Raw genomic sequence first — 10692 nt, 5'->3', positions numbered from 1 at the left:
GGGGATTCAAGAATTGGCAGTAGATCCAGAGTTTGTGAGGTCTTCCAGAGCATTTGAAGGTAATGAGTCGTGACCTTCCCTCTTTTGCATTTAGATCAACCTTTATCATAGGATTTGGGGCTTTTAGGGCAAGTTCTTGAGCCATTTCGAGTTAGAAGCCCAGATCTGAAGTTGGTACTTCAGATCTATGTGTATCTTGGCCTAGAGAATCATAAAGCATCAGTCTATGGGTTGATTGTTGAGCCCCTTTGTCTCAAATCCTAAGTTTATGGTGTATGGTGCCTAGATCTCCTTCTCTACACGTAAAGTTTGCAACTTTACGTGGGGAATAGGCTTGGGAAGGGTAGATCTGCAGTATGGAGTCCATGCATGACTCAAAAGTCCTCTGCATGTATGAAGATCTGAATAGACTCGGCGAGTCCTTCGAGTGGACTCGGCGAGTAGCTTGAAGATGAGGAGGAACTCGACGAGTGAGATGAACAGCTCGTCGAGTCGGATGAAGTTAAGCATGAACTCGGCGAGTTGGAAGAACAACTCGACGAGTTGGTTGAAGATTGCCTTGGACTCGGCGAGTCTATTAGTGGACTCGGCGAGTCAGGTCGCGAAACCTCAAACCCTTCGAGTTGAGACTCGAATCAGTGAGTCGGGTGGTGACTCAGCGAGTTGGACAGGACAGGACTTGGAACTAGTTGGACTCGGCGAGTCATAGAATGACTCGGCGAGTCGAGTCGCGAATAGAAAGACCCTGAGCTTATGAACTCGGCGAGTCATTAGGAGGACTCCGCGAGTAGGGTTGACCTGGAAGGTTGACTTTGACCAGGATTTTGACTTTGACCAGAGTTGACTTAGTTGACTGTCAGACTAAGTGTTATATGTATATTGATAGCTCGGAGAGCTAGAGGAGCAGCGGTTCAGGGGAATGTCGAGTAGCAGCCAGAGGTTTGTCAACAGAGCTCAGCAGTTCAGGTGAGTTTCCTTCCAGTAGGAACGGGTCTAAGGCCACAATGCCGACCCGTTTAGCTAGTAGCAGTTTCCGGATTTTGATCTGATGTAGTATTTAGTATGTTTGATGCCTTCGTGGCTTAGACAAGAATTATGTGTTATGTGTTCCGGGCCACGGCCCGATGTAGTATGCAGTATATGTGTGTTCATGCTAGTTGATATGTTTATGCTATGTTCTGTTCAGTTAGCCCGGACTTCGGTCCGATGCAGGGGGCAAGGCCCCAGTTAGTCCGGACTTCGGTTCGATGTAGGGGGCAAGGCCCCAGTTAGCCCGGACTTCGGTCTGATGCAGGGGACAAGGTCCCACTTAGTCCGGATCCGGTCCGATGCAGGGGGCAAGGCCCCAGTTAGCCCGGACTTCGGTCCGATGCAGGGGACAAGGTCCCAGTTAGTCCGGACTCCGGTCCGATGTAGGGGGCAAGGCCCCAGTTAGTCCGGACTTCGGTCCGATGCAGGGGGCAAGGCCCCAGTTAGCCTGGACTTCGGTCCGATGCAGGGGACAAGGTCCCAGTTGGTCCGGACTTCGGTCCGATGCAGGGGGCAAGGCCCCAGTTAGCCCGGACTTCGGTCCGATGAAGTGGGCAAGGACCAGTATGTGCTTTATATGTTATTGTATGGTATGTGGTAGTTTGGGGGAGCTCACTAAGCTTCGTGCTTACGGTTTTTAGTTTTGGTTTCAGGTACTCGGTTTCAAAAGAGGAGCTCGGGAAGATTGCAGAGCACACACCATAGTCAGTTAGCTTGGGAATGTTTGACTCTGATAATGATATTATATTTTGAATTTAATACTCGAAAGTTATGTTTGACTTATGATACGTTGTTTATAAATCTAGTTTTAGTAATGTTTTAAAAGAAATTTTTAGTCGTGATTTTTGGGTCGTTAGAAGTTGGTATCAGAGCCTTGGTTTGAGGGATTCGGGCGCACTTCCGAGTGTGCCTAAACTCAAACTAAGGAAGTGGTATAGAGTTTTCAAAAGAAAAATCGTAGTTACAAAAGAATTTTGTGAAAAGAAAACAATTTTAGAAAAAGTGTAAAGAAAAGAGTTTTAGAAAAAGCAAAAAGAGTTTTGAAAAGAGAAAAGGGTGTGGTGCATGCAATCAGCCGAGCTCAAGTAAGTACTCCCAATTTACCCATACAAGTTATGTTATGATTATCAGTATCAGTTTCAGTATCAGTTTCAGTTTCAGTTTCAGTTCCAGCTTCAGTAGAACAACATGCTAGAATAGGACTAAGGATCTAGGATGATGCCTTATGTGCCTGCTTTATGTGTTCAGCTTGATAAGGATTTCATGCTAGTAATGAGTAGATAATAGCATGATAGCTTGTGTAGGTTATGCCTGATAGTATGAGCTTAGCATTGTATGCTAGTGCAGTTTCTTGTTATGAGAATAGCTTTGCCTGAGTATGTTTCCTTTATCCGAATGCTGCTTGCTTTGTGCTTTGTGGGATTCTGAGTGATGGGAGTTAGCCATTAGGTGAATACGTCACATCACATGTGATCAGGATTGAATAATCTCAGAGTGCTGGATTTGGCCCTATTGCGCAGCTCTTGTCTGAGTCCAACCGTTGTAGGGACGAGACTTTTACTCGAAGGATTATCCGAGCCTCATTGCATGTGATGGTATTCAGGTGGTGGCTAATTGGCATTACAAGGAGGCCTTCAGCAGCTGAGGACTGGTTTGGGTGGAGTCAGAAGTTCCCTAGGGCAAGCCTAGGATGGGAGTAGTAGAGATCAGTAGAAGTGATTTGGTGGAGTTGAGGTAACTCTTGAGGAAAGTGCGGATAGATGTGGAAGGTAGTAGGGGCCCATACTACTGAAAGAAGAGGATCCGTACTCGATTCAAGAGGGGCCAAGACGAAACCAGGGAATGGTGGAGTGAGTGAGAAATCCCTCAGCAGTAGTGTGTAAATTGATCAGGAATTGTTATATTTTCAGCATGGTGACATTGCGCGAGCTACCAGTTAGCAGTTCAGACGTCGAGCAAGGATCTGGCTCGGGCTTTAGAGCCGGGCAGCTTGATGATTAGATGAGGGATTTCATTTCCGCAGAGATCACGCGCAACATCATTGATCAGACTCCAGTGATTTTCGGTTCGGTTAGAGAGGCCATTGTGGAGCTCATGGACTGTCATCTTGAGGCCTTTAAGGCCGGGATAGTTTCAGGACAGTTTGGGGCTCGTCTAGGTCCCGAATCTTATGGAGTTCAGGGATCCATCAGGGAAGGAGATCCCATATCTAGTTTCTGCCATCAGGGGACAGGAGTGAGTGGGGCACCCTGTCTCCAAGAGAGACCTCTGTATGATTGGATAGTTGAGGAAGTTTCGCGAGCCATTCGCGAGGATCTGCCCGACATGGTCGTGAGGATCACTGATAGATTGATCGAGAGGCTCCAGGATCAGACAGCTATTGTTCAGTCGGCGGTCAGGGAGTCGGAAAGGAAGAGGAAAGCGGATGAGACTCAGGTAGCCTCAGGTTCGGGTAAGAGGCCCAAGGGTTCGGATTTGAGGGCGAGGAACTATCAGAACCACAGTCGATGCGGGAAGTGCGGAAGGACGCACATGGGTGTGTGCAGGCGTAGAAATGGTGATGATTTGGGCTGTTTCAGATGCGGTCGAATGGGTCATATCAGCAGGGATTGTACTACTACCATTGCCCAAGGACTTGACCCGATATGTTTCCATTGCGGTCAGAGAGGCCACAAAAGGCCCACTGTCCAAGTTTGTAAACAGCAGGGCAGGTATCAGCTCTTGCTCCTGGGACTTCGAGAGCCGCCAGTGGACATCAGGGCCGGGCAAGGCCGCCTACAGCTCGGAGCCGAGTTTTCCGGTAGATTTCAGCAGGGATACGAGCAACACTGAGTGATGGAGGTATGTATCTTTTGCTTTTCTGTCAGCTATTATTTGTGATATTATTATTATGTTGTTGCATTGTTATCAATAAGCTTAAGTGTTGGGGTATTGTATTACCTACTTGTGGTTGAGTTTTATGCCATCTGCATACCTTGGAGTTAGAATGGTGAATTGGAGGTCGTTCCCTCCAGATCAGGTTACTTCGGATACAGTAACTGTAGCATGTATGTGTAAGATGCAATAGTGCCTTACTACTTGCGGAAGGCGTTAGTCAGGTAATGATTAGTTATATTTTCAGTAGTGATAACCTAAAGTTTTTAGTGGAGCAGCTAGCGGTCAGTAAGGAGGTGGTATGGGGATGTGCACCCCAAACGCAGGTTCTCGGAATGCAGTCCCTAAAGCAAATACAGTTAATGATCGAAGGGTGCTCAGTCAGATAGCAGGAAGGGTGCGGATCTGATAAGAGTTAGTTGGAGCGCTGGCAAGGGTAAACGTCGGCGGGCAGCATGTCGCCCTTTTAATGGAAGGAAGGTTGGAAATCCTTTCGACCAGTGAGCAATAAGGATCTAGCCGAATCCAAGTGGGGGAGAACCCTCCGAGTATGCAAGGATAAGAGCCACATGGACTCAGAATGAGTGCGCGGCCTCTGAGAGGAAATGATAGTAGCACAGTGATCGATGGATTGAGAAGTTCAGAATCGGGAGTTCGAGGACCTTCCCAACAGTTAGTTCATGTAATCGAAATGGTTAGAAGCTGGTTGAGAATCCAGGATTGGAGGACCACCTGTAGAGGCTCAAGTGAGTCGGAATGAGGATCCTGAGAACGGTTAGCAAGAGATGTCTACGTATTAGTAGCCAGTGTCAGCGTCAGCATGCAGGATTGTGTAGATTTAGGAGTTGGGAGTTTGGAAACTTCCCAACAATAGCTTCTTGTATCCGGAATAGTAGACGGTTGGTTTGGGAACCAAGCCGAAGAGTTCCTTGACGAAGCGCTAAGTATATCAAGGATACAAGATGTCGAGGATGATGCAGTATTCAAAGACTGAGGGCTGTTTTTGAGAAATCAGGATGAGGAATCACTAGCGGGACTAGGGATAGTCAGGATGTCCTCGGGATAGTAGTAGTAGTAGTGTTGTAAGTCTGCGGGGGTAGCCGTAGCATTCATTAGCAGTCAGATAGTAGTAGTAGTGTTGTAAGTCTGCAGGGGTAGCCGTAGCATTCACTAGCAGTCAGATAGTAGTAGTAGTGTTGTAAGTCTGCGGGGGTAGCCGTAGCATTCACTAGCAGTCAGATAGTAGTAGTAGTGTTGTAAGTCTGCGGGGGTAGCCGTAGCATTCACTAACAGTCAGATAGTAGTAGTGGTGTTGTAAGTCTGCGGGGGTAGCCGTAGCATTCACTAGCAGCCAGATAGTATTAGAGAGTTGTAAGTCTGCGAGCGTAGTCGCAGCCTTTATCAGATTGGTAGGTAGCATGAGCGCGTGTTGGACGCGGGAAAGCAGTAGTACCCACCAGTTCGGGTGCAGCAGTGAGGATATGGGAATCCACGGGTTAGATTTCGGATTTCCCAAATGGTTCAGTTATGGCTAAGTCAGCAATTTTGGCTATAGATCGTCACATCAGTTATGAGATCAGAGTAGCAGTGGACCGTTGGGGTTCGGGTATGTTAAGGGCTACCGTCAGTTTGGGAGCCATCATGTTGTTAGTCGTGGAATTGATGATGTCAGGACGTGACATATGGACCCGATCGGTTGGATCGGAAGGTTGCTAGAGCCACAGTGACAGGATAACTAGTGGAGACTAGTTCTAGAGAGAGATTTCGTTCAGAAGTCGTGGGAGCGACTAAGTGAGGAGTCCTTTGACTCCACGGTTGAGTTGGAACTCAGTGTTGCAAATAACTGACGAATGATTGGAGACCAGGAGGGTCTCAAGATATTTGGGAAGCAGTCGTATGTCAGTTCAGTGTTTCAGGTAGCTCAATGTTTCAGTCAGTTCAGTGTTTCAGGCAGCTTAGTGTTTCAGTCAGTTCAGTGTTTCAGGCAGTTTAGAGTTTCAGGCATGTTCAGTATTGCAGGCAGTTCAGTGTTTGGAAAGTTTCAGAGTGTTGGACAGTATTAGTATTTGTGTTGGAATGCAAGTGCTGACGGTATAGTTGGTTGATTTGGAAATGGCAAGTCCCTCTCAGCAGGATCAGTTGAGCCTTCTGCCAAGTATAAGTGATCTGTAAGGATAGCTAGGCAGGAAGCTTTTCTTTCAGGATGGAAGGCTCGAGTTACTAGGAGTTGAGTAATCAGATGGGATATAAGCAAGCTGGTTCCAACAACATCGTTTCAGTATGAGCGGCAGAGTGGATAGAACAGTTATATATAATCGAAGTATCTACAGAAGTCGTTGGAGGCGACTAGGAGATTGCGATGGAGTGTAGTGACCGGTGGGAGTCCGGTAACTCAGATATCGGCAGATTAGTTAGACCTGGGTAGTCTCAGTGCACCCGGTAGGCGGATGAGGGGCAACAGGATTTTCAGTCGGAGGAAGTAGCGTAGAGGAAATTATAGAAAAGAGAAGGATTCAGTATGTACCAACAGTAGTGACCGACACTGTGAGTGGCTGGAGTGATGGACGAAAGGGTATTAGTTTTTCCAGGCAGAGAGTTGGAGGCAGTTCGTAGAACAGTTGGCCATAGCAAACTTCGAGGACGAAGTTTAGTTTAAGTGGGGGAGAGTTGTAACACTCGAAATCAGAAAGGTCAAGAAAGGAAAGGAAAAACCCTAAGTTGAAGAGGGTTGACTCGTCGAGTCCAGGGAGAAACTCGGCGAGTCGGAGCGGGATCCGGATGTAAAGCAATTGACCGACTCGGCGAGTCGGCAAGTGGACTCGGCGAGTCAGGTCTGGGTTTGGAAACCCTAATTTCGGGACTTGGTACCCTATTTAAGCATCTTATTCTCTTTCCTAGGGCTCAGTTGCGGCCCTATAGTCCAGAACCAGAAACCCTAAGCCTCCATTGTTGCTCATTCAAGTTTTCTTGCCATTTTGGGTGGTTTGAAGGAAGAAGGAAGAAGGCTCACATTGGGGATTCAAGAATTGGCAGTAGATCCAGAGTTTGTGAGGTCTTCCAGAGCATTTGAAGGTAATGAGTCGTGACCTTCCCTCTTTTGCATTTAGATCAACCTTTATCATAGGATTTGGGGCTTTTAGGGCAAGTTCTTGAGCCATTTCGAGTTAGAAGCCCAGATCTGAAGTTGGTACTTCAGATCTATGTGTATCTTGGCCTAGAGAATCATAAAGCATCAGTCTATGGGTTGATTGTTGAGCCCCTTTGTCTCAAATCCTAAGTTTATGGTGTATGGTGCCTAGATCTCCTTCTCTACACGTAAAGTTTGCAACTTTACGTGGGGAATAGGCTTGGGAAGGGTAGATCTGCAGTATGGAGTCCATGCATGACTCAAAAGTCCTCTGCATGTATGAAGATCTGAATAGACTCGGCGAGTCCTTCGAGTGGACTCGACGAGTAGCTTGAAGATGAGGAGGAACTCGACGAGTGAGATGAACAGCTCGTCGAGTCGGATGAAGTTAAGCATGAACTCGGCGAGTTGGAAGAACAACTCGACGAGTTGGTTGAAGATTGCCTTGGACTCGGCGAGTCTATTAGTGGACTCGGCGAGTCAGGTCACGAAACCTCAAACCCTTCGAGTTGAGACTCGAATCAGTGAGTCGGGTGGTGACTCAGCGAGTTGGACAGGATAGGACTTGGAACTAGTTGGACTCGGCGAGTCATAGAATGACTCGGCGAGTCGAGTCGCGAATAGAAAGACCCTGAGCTTATGAACTCGGTGAGTCATTAGGAGGACTCGGCGAGTAGGGTTGACCTGGAAGGTTGACTTTGACCAGAGTTGACTTAGTTGACTGTCAGACTAAGTGTTATATGTATATTGATAGCTCGGAGAGCTAGAGGAGCAGCGGTTCAGGGGATTGTCGAGTAGCAGCCAGAGGTTTATCAGCAGAGCTCAGTAGTTCAGGTGAGTTTCCTTCCAGTAGGAACGGGTCTAAGGCCACAATGCCGACCCGTTTAGCTAGTAGCAGTTTCCGAATTTTGATCTGATGCAGTATTTAGTATGTTTGATGCCTTCGTGGCTCAGACAAGAATTATGTGTTATGTGTTCCGGGCCATGGCCTGATGTAGTATGCAGTATATGTGTGTTCATGCTAGTTGATATGTTTATGCTATGTTCTGTTCAGTTAGCCCGGACTTCGGTCCGATGCAGGGGGTAAGGCCCCAGTTAGTCCGGACTTCGGTCCGATGCAGGGGGCAAGGCCCCAGTTAGCCCTGACTTCGGTCCGATGCAGGGGACAAGGTCCCAGTTAGTCCGGATCCGGTCCGATGCAGGGGGCAAGGCCCCAGTTAGCCCGGACTTCGGTCCGATGCAGGGGACAAGGTCCCAGTTAGTCCGGACTTCGGTCCGATGCAGGGGGCAAGGCCCCAGTTAATCCGGACTTCGGTCCGATGCACGGGGCAAGGCCCCAGTTAGCCCGGACTTCTGTCCGATGCAGGGGACAAGGTCCCAGTTAGTACGGACTCCGGTCCGATGCAGGGGGCAAGGCCCCAGTTAGTCCGGACTTCGGTCCGATGCAGGGGGCAAGGCCCCAGTTAGCCCGGACTTCGGTCCGATGCAGGGGACAAGGTCCCAGTTGGCCCGGACTTCGGTTCGATGCAGGGGGCAAGGCCCCAGTTAGCCCGGACTTCGGTCCGATGCAGTGGGCAAGGCCCAGTATGTGATTTATATGTTATTGTATGGTATGTGGTAGTTTGTGGGAGCTCACTAAGCTTCGTGCTTACGGTTTTCAGTTTTGGTTTCAGGTACTCGGTTTTCAAAAGAGGAGCTCGGGAAGATTACAGAGCACACACCATAGTCAGTTAGCCTGGGAATGTTTGACTCTGATAATGATATTATGTTTTGAATTTAATACTCGAAAGTTATGTTTGACTTATGATACGTTGTTTATAAATCTAGTTTTAGTAATGTTTTAAAAGAAATTTGTAGTTGTGATTTTTGGGTCGTTACAAGAAAGCAACTATGTGCTAAAGTTACCATCTTCTACTTTAAACTCCACTTCATCATCTTGATACCCAGATCCCATCCCTTGATCACTTGCCCTATTGTCAAATAACACAATAAAATAGTGTTAATAGGTGATCACCTTGACCGAGAGTGAACTTAAATGGCGTTTCCCTATCACGAATTGAATCAAACTGAGTCCCGTCGAGCAAAGTTACAGTATAATGAACTGTCAAAAACTCAAATCCACATAGCGATCAATACAATCATACAATTTAACCACAAAATAGTACAAGATGCATTGGATATTAGCTATACTCCCAAATCGAGCTATCAAATTTCATAGTCAATAAATGCAATCTAAGAACCGAGATATCAAATTTAAGAAAACAGATGCAATCTAAAAGAACAACCTAAAGCATCGAGAATCGAAATATCAAATTTCATATATTTACATAACAACATAACAAATCGAGAATCTGACCTTGACGAGAGGGACATGGGAGAACCTAAGTAGGGATGATCAACGATTGAATATAGATGGTCTACTACAGTGAATCAAGCAACGTGGTCCACTGTCGTCTTCTACTCTTCATTAATCGATGTGGTATTTGCCTATTTGGCTCCATTTATATTCAATCACAATGAGAGGCAGAGAGACGAGGGAGACGAGAGAACTCAGAGAAGAAGTGTGTGTCGGCGTATTTTTTAGAATGAGTCAATATAACCTTAGACCAAATATAACCCTAGACAAAATCAAAAATATATAAATAATTAAATATATAACTTTTTAGAAATAGGCGGGTACCCGTCGGTACCATTTCCGGTTAACCGCCGGTTCCGGGTACCCGATATTGAAACTGGAACCGGCGGATATCCAGCGGTTATCATTTTTTTGAAAATGAGAACTGGAACCGGAACCGTTTAAGGCGGTTCCGAGACTTTAAGAACCGAAACCGAAATCGTTTAAGGTAGTTCCGGTTCTATAACCGACAGTTCCGGTTCTGAAAGAAGGTACCTGCTTCCGCTGCTCATCCCTACCCCCAGGAACTTTAATCTACTTCTTTCCTTTTTTTTTTACTTCAATAATCAATATAATGCATTTATATGTTCAAAGGTAATTTTTGGAATAAGATCTTTTTGATTTTGGTTCTAGGTATGATGATGAGGTGGGTATTGGCAACAACTCCCTTTGTCTCCTATACTTTATCAGATCACACCCTTTAATTGTACATAATTCACTATTTCCTTAAAATTGCAGAAGTTGGTTGAAGGATACTTGCTTAGAGCTGCTCAAAGAAACTCGATTTTTTTAGGGACATCTACAGATTAGTGGTCAGCCACGTGTCAAGGTATTATTTTATTTATTAAGATGTTATCTAAAGTTCTTAATACTTCATACAAGTTCTTAATATTTGCTAATTTTCTGCTTTCATATCTTTATGGCATGGAAGTGCAAAATGGATCCCAAATTGGTATGGCATTTTGGATCCCCTTCAAAGGTGTCTGAAGGTAACATATCATATCTATTTATTGTTGGAGTCTTTATATATTAAGTACATGCAATCAGAATATTGACAACTTTATATGTAGTGTGTATTTAAATAGTGATTTTAATGATCTTGTAGGACCTAGATGCATTCACTGCAGCTATTGTTGTGAGTATTGGCTTCTCTTTCATTCGTGCTTCGTTAGTTGTTGCTATTATGAAGGTAGGCCACTCTCCGGTTGTATTTTTCACATAATTGACAAGGAGCTGTTGTATCTATTCAGACTAGGCTTAGAGCAAT

The sequence above is a fragment of the Lactuca serriola genome, chromosome 2, assembly GCF_051521515.1.
Source record: "Lactuca serriola cultivar US96UC23 chromosome 2, Lser_US96UC23_V15, whole genome shotgun sequence".
NCBI lineage: Eukaryota > Viridiplantae > Streptophyta > Magnoliopsida > Asterales > Asteraceae > Lactuca > Lactuca serriola.
The sequence above is the reverse complement of the archived record's forward strand: the minus strand, read 5'-3'. Positions refer to the sequence as shown.